Here is a 9,052-nt window from a genome sequence, read left to right as displayed (position 1 = left end):
GTCAGGGGACATCTAGGTGCTGGGAACAAGGTACTGTGTGACTTTCCAAGGGTCCTGGGTCCCTGATCCTGACCACAGAGGAAGGTTCAGACTCTAACCAGGATGCTTTTCTTTTGTGTGTGTGTGTCTTTTGTTTAATTGACTTAAAAATGACAGGCTTCCTTCCAGTATTTTCATACATGCTTTGCTTTGGTTGACTTTCTTCTGGCCTTGTACACCAGAACACCCACATTACTGACTCTCATTTTCTCAGCTGTTCCCATTTACCCCCAGTATTCCTGCATTTCACTTCAATATCTCATGTGATTGACTGTCTGTTCCATCCCTCCATCAAAACCTATTTTCATTTTGAGACAGTGATACAGGAAGTCCAGGCTAGGTCTGAATTCCCTGTAAAGCTAGGGACAGTTTTGGAGCCCTGATCTTCCCTTGTGCTCTTCCCAAGTTCTGGAATTACAGGTCTGAGCTACCACACCCGGATCCCAGAGGCTTTGAAAGGGTTCCAGGAAAGAACCCTTGCTGTGTTCTAAAGCATCATAGAATGAGTCAAAACCAACAGTGATAAGAAACTAGAGGGACACTGGAATATACTGGCTTATATGTAGAAAGGGCAGAGGAGACTACAGGGTTACTTTAATACTGGCCTTTGACTTTTCAGAGTTGCTGGACCCGGGCAAGCTGGGTCAGAGTGAGGAGACTTTCCTGGTGGACCAAGGAAATGTAAGGAAAGAGGAGACATGGTTCAGGAAGCCTCCCTTTGCCAGGCCAAGCATGGGTATCTGGAGCAGGGAAATAGCAGAGCAGAATCTTAAGTGGAACATGGAGGAGATTTGGGGCTGGAGAGAGAGCAAAAAGCAAAAGCGAAAGTGGAAATGAAGGGAGAGAGGAGAGAAGGGGAAGGGAGGACAAAGAGAAGACAGGAGACAGAAGATTGAACCCTGCCCACCTCTGCCATATTGCTTTAATAAATGCCAGACAGGGTCTTGAGACATGGCTCAGTTGGTAAAGTGCTTGCTACACAATATTGGGCACCTGAATTCAGTCTCTAACACCCAAATAAAAGCTAGCCTTGGGGAATGCATGTTTGAGCCCTGTACTGGGAAAGCAGGGTCAGAATGATCCCTGGGGCTTGCTGGTCAGCTGTCTCACTAGACCAGAAAGCTCAAGGATCAATGAGTGACCCTCTCTCACACAATAACGGGGGAGGTGACTGAGGGAGACACTGGAGGTCAAACACACACACACACACACACACACACACACACACCCATACACACACTCGCACTCAAACACACATAGTCACACACTCATACACACACACACACATACACACAAATGCTATACACTCACAAACATGAAGAGGGTGTGGGCGGCATTACAGTCCTGTTTACCCAGTGAGAAGCTATTGCTTATATACAGTCATATCTCACACAGTTGCCAAGAGTTACTCTCTGGTGAATACCAAGGTATTAGCTGACACCCTATTTGTGGGTTTGCTTGCCTGTCACCTAGAGCACTGACTGATGATGCCCTCCCCCTGAGCACAGCTGAATAGCTGCAGTCTTCACTTCCTGAAAAGAATCACTCAGTTGGGTCCTGTCACATGGGTGCAACTTCCATGACCAGTAACAGGACATCATGTCCCCTTAATTTACACAAGGGAAGACACTGCTCAGCTCTATGTCAGACTGTCACCACACTTATTTGCATGTGGGCATTTGAAGAATGCTCCCCACTCCACAAGTCCTTTAAAATCCAAACTCAAATGTCTGAATCAGGTCTCTGAGCCAGCCCGATGTCTATAGCAGTCTGCCCCTCTCCCTAGAGCCTTCAACTGCCCGTCATTCTTCTATGGAGGACAATGCCAACACATGTTTTACTTCTGACACCCTACTGACTTCTGGGATTTCATGGAGGGTTCTGTCCCACACATCCACAGGTGTGTGCTCCATCAGCTGCAAGAATGAGGTGGCCTTGTGCTCCACAGAGTGTCCAAAGATCACTCCCAGACAAGGGGAGAGCTTGGTGAGAGAACGCAAGCCCCTCCTCTGTCACCTAGAAGAACTGCAATTCCATTTTCCATCTCTACATCTACCAGGAAATTGCAGTTGAAAGCAGCATCTGCTGTGAGGTCACAGGGTGTGCGTGCACATCATTACTGAGAGGATGTGTGTAGGAGTAGGGCTCATGACCCAGGCCTGTCTCTGTAGGAAGCTCGGATCTGTTTGTTAGGGAAACTCTTGCTGCATCCTGCAATAGAGGGCAATGATAGAGCACTATGTAGAAAGCCAGGAAAAGCGATTTTATGAGGTACACAGGCACAGCTACAAAGGATTGCTGTTGGAGAGGCATCTGCATATGCACAGAGACAATGGGCAATGTGTCTCTGGGGGGTGGGGGAATCAACCTTTATCAGCTCTCCTTTACAGTTAAGTTTTGCAATAAACTCCCTTTCTCTTCTCCTTTCTCTCTGGTATTGGTTTCCAATGGCATTTGCTCATGGAATACTGCTCTGCAACAGAAATCTTGCTTTTTGAAAATATCCAAGTAACATAGGCCACAAAATTTTAATGAATATAAAAATGAAAAAAGTAAGCAGGTCATATTTTGCATTCATATAAAACCATGTAACAGTCCAGAAAATGTTCACACCTTGGAAATTAAAAGCACATTCAATTTAATAGGGTTCCATATAAAACTACTGACAAAACACATTCCATGACATAGCTCATTAAGATTAATAGGTTTAACAAATATTTAGGACATTTCCATACAATTTTAGAAATGTAATTTTATCTCAAGTTATGGAATATACATGTAATAATCAGTATACTACCAATAGTAAAGTAAAAGTTATAACCTTAGGGAATGAAGCAGAATATGGAGAATAAAAAAAAATGTCCTGTTATACTATGGCAAAGAAGTTGTATTTTTTCTTTTTTTTCTTCTTTTTTTCCCCTTTTTTTCATTAGGTATTTTCTTCATTTACATTTCAAATGCTATTCCAAAAGTCCCCAAGACCCTCCCCCCAATCCCCTACCCACCCACTCCCAATTCTTGGCTCTGGCGTTCCCCCATACTGAGGCATATAAAGTTTCCAAGAGGAATGGGCCTCTCTTCCCAGTGATGCCCGAATAGGCCATCTTCTGCTACATATGCAGCTAGAGACATGAGCTCCAGGGGTACTGGTTAGTTCATATTGTTGTTTCACCTATAGGGTTGCAGACCCCTTTAGCTCCTAGGGTACTTCTCTAGCTTCTCCATTGGGGGCCCTGTGTTCCATCCTATAGCTGACTGTGAGCATGGACTTCTGTGTTTGCCAGGCCCCGGCATAGCCTCACAAGAGACAGCTATAACAGGGTCCTTTCAGCAAAATCTTCCTGGTGTATGCAATGGTGTCAGTGTTTGGAGGCTGATTATGGGATGGATCCACAAGTATGGCAGTCTCTAGATGGTCCATTCTTTCGTCACAGCTCCAAACTTTGTCTCTGTAACTCCTTCCATGGGTGTTTTGTTCCCAATTCTAAGAAGGGGCAAAGTGTCCACATTTTGGTCTTCGTTCTTCTTGAGTTTCATGTGTTTTGCAAATTGTATCTTGTATCTTGTGTATTCTAAGTTTCTGTTCTAATATCCACTTATCAGTGAGTACATATCATGTGAGTTCTTTTGTGATTGGGTTACCTCACTCAGGATAATGCCCTCCAGGTCCATCCATTTACCTAGGAATTTCATAAATTCATTCTTTTTAATAGCTGAGTAGTACTCCATTTTGTAAATGTACCACATTTTCTGTATCCATTCCTCTGTTGAGGGACATCTGGGTTCGTTCTAGCTTCTGGCTATTATAAATAAGGCTGCTGTGAACATAGCAGAGGATGTGTCCTTCTTACCAGTTGGAACATCTTCTGGATATATGCCTAGGAGAGGTACTGCGGGATCCTCCGGTAGTACCATGTCCAATTTTCTGAGAAACCGCCAGACTGATTTCCAGAGTGGTTGTACAAGCTTGCAATCCCACCAACAATGAAGGAGTGTTCCTCTTTCTCCACATCCTCGCCAGCATCTGGTGTCACCTGAATTTTTGATCTTAGCCATTCTGACTGGTGTGAGGTGGACTCTCAGGGTTGTTTTGATTTGCATTTCCCTGATAATTAAGGATGCTGAACATTTTTTTTCAGGTGCTTCTCAGCCATTCGGTATTCCTCAGGTGAGAATTCTTTGTTCAGCTCTGAGCCCCATTTTTTAATGGGGTTATTTGATTTTTCTGGAGTCCACCTTCTTGAGTTCTTTATATATATTGGATATTAGTCCCCTATCTGATTTAGGATTGGTAAAGATCCTTTCCCAATCTGTTGGTGGCCTTTTTGTCTTATTGACAGTGTCTTTTGCCTTATAGAAGCTTTGTAATTTTATGAAGTCCCATTTGTTGATTCACGATCTTACAGCACAAGCCAATGCTGTTCTATTCAGGAATTTTTCCCCTGTGCCCATATCCTTGAGTCTTTTCCCCACTTTCTCCTATATAAGTTTCAGTGTCTCTGGTTTTATGTGGAGTTCCTTGATCCACTTAGATTTGACCTTAGTACAAGGAGATAGGAATGAATCAATTAGCATTGTTCTACATGATAACCGCCAGTTGTGCCAGCACCAATTGTTGAAAATGCTGTCTTTTTCCACTGGATGGTTTTAGCTCCCTTGTCAAAGATCAAGTGACCATAGGTGTGTGGGTTCATTTCTGGGTCTTCAATTCTATTCCATTGGTCTACTTATCTGTAACTATACCAGTACCATACAGTTTTTATCACAATTGCTCTGTAGTACAGCTTTAGGTCAGGCATGGTGATTCCACCAGAGGTTCTTTTATCCTTGAGAAGAGTTTTTGCTATCCTCGGTTTTTTGTTATTCCAGATGAATTTGCAGATTGCCCTTTCTAATTCGTTGAAGAATTGAGTTGGAATTTTGATGGGGATTGCATTGAATCTGTAGATTGCTTTTGGCAAGATAGCCATTTTTACTATATTGATCCTGCCAATCCATGATCATGGGAGACCTTTCCATCTTCTGAGATCTTCTTTAATTTCTTTCTCCAGAGACTTGAAGTTCTTATCATACAGATATTTCATTTCCTTAGTTAGGGTCACACCAAGGTATTTTATATTTTTTGTGACTATTGTGAAGGGTGTGGTTTCCCTAATTTCATTCTCAGCCTGTTTATCCTTTGTGTAGAGACAGGCCATTGACTTGTTTGAGTTAATTTTATATCCAGCTACTTCATTGAAGCTGTTTATCAGGTTTAGGAGTTATGTGGTAGAATTTTTAGGGTCATATCATCTGCAAAAAGTGATATTTTGATTTCTTCCTTTCCAATTTGTATCCCCTTGATCTCCTTTTGTTGTCTAATTGCTCTGGCTAGGACTATGTTCAATAGGTAGGGAGAAAGTGAGCAGCCTTGTCTAGTCCCTGATTTTAGTGGGATTGCTTCCAGCTTCTCGCCATTTACTTTGATGTTGGTTACTAGTTTCCTGTAGATTGTTTTTATCATGTTTAGGTATGGGCCTTGAATTCCTGATCTTTCCAAGTCTTTTATCATGAATGGGTGTTGGATTTTGTCAAATGCTCTCTCTGCATCTAACGAAATGATAGTGTGGTTTTTGTCTTTGAGTTTGTTTATATAGTGGATTATGTTGATGGATTTTCATATATTAAATCATCCCTGCATCCCTGGAATGAAACCTACTTGGTCAAGATGGATGATTGTTTTGATGTATTCTTGGAATCAATGAACGAGAATTTTATTGAGTATTTTTGCATCGATATTCATAAGGGAAATTGGTCTGAAGTTCTCTATCTTTGTTTGGTCTTTCTGTGGTTTAGGTATTAGAGAAATTGTGGCTTCGAAAATGAATTGTGTAGAGTACCTTCTTGTGGGAAGCCATTCCGGACTCCCTGGCCAGCCCGGACAGAAATCTGTGCTAGGCAGTAAACAAGCCCATATGTGGTGGATGGCTCTCCCTTAATCCCTGATTGGCTGAGCAGGCCTGCCTGGTGAGGTATGTGACCTGTGCTGATTGGTTGAGGCGTGGTTGTGGCTTGAGTGGATAAAAACGCTTGTACCCCGAGGCTCAGAGGATTTGAAGAGAGAAGCTGCCTGAGTAAACTGCTTTAAGAAGAACCGGTGGTTGCATTTTTTTCTCGCTGGTCGAGTTGGACTCAACGGTGCCGAAATCCGGGACCCGACTCCCCCACTGAAGAGGTTCAGAACTTTCTGCAGTCAGGGTCTGTTGACAGGATGAGTACGGTAAGTAGCTCACCATCCCAGGGTTGGGATTAGGCTCTCGGTAAAGAGACAATAAGGCTCTCAGTAAAGAGACAATTCGGCTCTCGGTAAAGAGACAATAAGGCTCCCAGTAAAGAGACAATAAGGCTCTTGGTAAAGAGACAATAAGGCTCTCAGTAAAGAGACAATAAGGCTCTCGGTAAAGAAACAATAAGGCTCTCAGTAAAGAGACAATAAGGCTCTCGGTAAGAGACAATAAGGCTCTTGGTAAGAGACAATAAGGCTCTCCGGCTCTGCAGAGGAGAAAGTGAAAGTAAGAGGGTAGTGAAAGTAGGGTTGTAAGTCTAAGCACTGCACAGAGGTTAGTCTGGAAGCTGTTTAACAATCTCTGGGGGGTATGTCTGATTACATGAGGGTTGAGTGTCCTAGTTTCTTTCCCCCAGGAAAAACGGCACGGGAGCAGGTCAGGGTTGCTCTGAGTAAAAACCTGTGAGCCTAAGAGTCAATCCTGTACATAGCCCCTATTTCTGCACACTGGGGACCAGACCTCTATCTTCACCCATGGAGCTTGCTTCAAAAGAATATAAGAGGGGGAATTGTGGAAAGCCATTCCGGACTCCCTGGCCAGCCCAGACTAAAATCTGTGCCAGGCAGTAAACAAGCCCATATTTGGTGGTTGGCTCGCCCTTAATCCCTGATTGGCTGAGCAGGCCTGCCTGGTGAGGTATGTGACCTAGGTGATTGGTTGAGTCGTGGTTGTGGCTTGAGTTGATAAAAACGCTTGTACCCCGAGGCCCAGGGGATTTGAAGAGAGAAGCTACCTGAGTAAACTGCTTTAAGAAGAACCGGTGGTTGCATTTTTTTTCTTGCTGGATGAGTTGGACGCAACACCTTCTGCTTCTATTTTAGGAATAGTTTGAGAAGAACTGGAATTAGATCTTATTTGAAGGTCTGATAGAACTCTGCATTAAACCCATCTGGTCCTGGGCTTTTATTGGTTGGGAGACTATTAATGACTGCTTCTATTTCTTTAAGGGATATAGGACTGTTTAGATCATTAACCAGATCCTGATTTAACTTTGGTACCTGGTATCTGTCCAGAAATTTGTTCATTTCATCCAGGCTCTACAGTTTTGTTGAGTATAGCATTTTGTAGAAGGATCTGATGGTGTTTTGTATTTCTTCAGTATCTGTTGTTAAGTCTCCCTTTTCATTTCTGATTTTGTTAATTAGGATGCTTTCCCTGTGCCCTCTAGGGAGTCTGGCTAAGAATTTATCTATCTTGTTGATTTTCACAAAGAACCAGCTCCTCTTTTGGTTGATTCTTTGAATAGTTCTTCTTGTTTCCACTTGATTGATTTCGCCCCTGAGTTTGATTGTTTCCTGCTGTCTACTCCTCTTGGGTGAATTTGCTTCCTTTTTGTTCTAGAGGTTTTAGGTGTGTTGTCAATCTGCTAGTGTGTGCTCTCTCTAGTTTCTTTTTGGAGGCACTCAGAGCTATGAGATTTCCTCTTAGAAATGCTTTCATTGTGTCCCCTAAGTTTGGGTATGTTGTGAATTCATTTTCATTAAACTCTAAAAAGTCTTCAATTTCTTTCTTTATTCCTTCCTTGACCAAGGTATCACTGAGTAGAGTGTTGTTCAGTTTCTACGTGAATGTTGGCTTTCTATTATTTATGTTGTTATTGAAGATCAGCCTTAGTCCATGGTGATCTGATAGGATGCATGGGACAATTTCAATATTTTTGTATCTGTTGAGGCCTGTTTTGTGACCAATTATGTGGTCAATTTTGGAGAAGGTACCATGAGGTGCTGAGAAAAAGGTATATCCTTTTGTTCTAGGATCAAATGTTCTGCAGATATTTGTTAAATCCATTAGTTTCATAAATTCTGTTACATTCACTGTGTCCCTGTTTAGTTTCTGTTTCCATGATCTGTCCATTGATGAAAGTGGTGTGTTGAAGTCTCCCACTATTACTGTGTGAGATGCAATGTGTGCTTTGAGATTTACTAAAGTTTCTTTAATGAATGTGGCTGCCTTTGCATTTGGAGCATAGATATTCAGAATTAAGAGTTCTTCTTGGAAGATTTTACCTTTGATTAGTATGAAGTGCTCCTCCGTGTCTTTTTTCATAACTTTGGGTTGGAAGTCGATTTTATTCGATATTAAAATGGCTATTCCAGCTTGTTTCTTCAGACCATTTTCTTGGAAAATTGTTTTCCAGCCTTTCACTCTGAGGTAGTGTCTGTCTTTTTCCCTGAGATGGGTTTCCTGTAAGCAGCAAAATGTTGGGTCCTGTTTGTGTAGCCAGACTGTTAGTCTATGTCTTTTTATTGGGGAATTGAGTCCATTGATACTAAGAGATATTAAAGAAAAGTAATTGTTGCTTCCTATTATTTTTGTTGTGAGAGTTGGCATTCTGTTCTTGTGGCTGTCTTCTTTAAGATTTGTTGAAGGATTACTTTCTTGCTTTTTCTAGGGCATAGTTTTCATCCTTGTAGTGTTTTTTGTTCTTTTATTTTCCTTTGACGGGCTGGATTCATGGAAAGATATTGTGTGAATTTGGTTTTGTCATGGAATACTTTGGTTTCTCCATCTATGGTAATTGGAAGTTTGGCTGGGTATAGTAGCCTGGGCTGGCATTTGTGTTCTCTTAGTGTCTGTATAACATCTGTCCAGGCTCTTCTGGCTTTCATAGTCTCTGATGAAAAGTCTGGTGTAATTTTAATAGGCCTGCCTTTATATGTTACTTGACCTTTCCCCTTACTGCTCTT

The sequence above is a fragment of the Mus musculus genome, chromosome X (genome assembly GCF_000001635.26).
Source record: "Mus musculus strain C57BL/6J chromosome X, GRCm38.p6 C57BL/6J".
In the NCBI taxonomy this organism is placed as follows: domain Eukaryota; kingdom Metazoa; phylum Chordata; class Mammalia; order Rodentia; family Muridae; genus Mus; species Mus musculus.
This window is presented reverse-complemented; position numbering follows the sequence as displayed.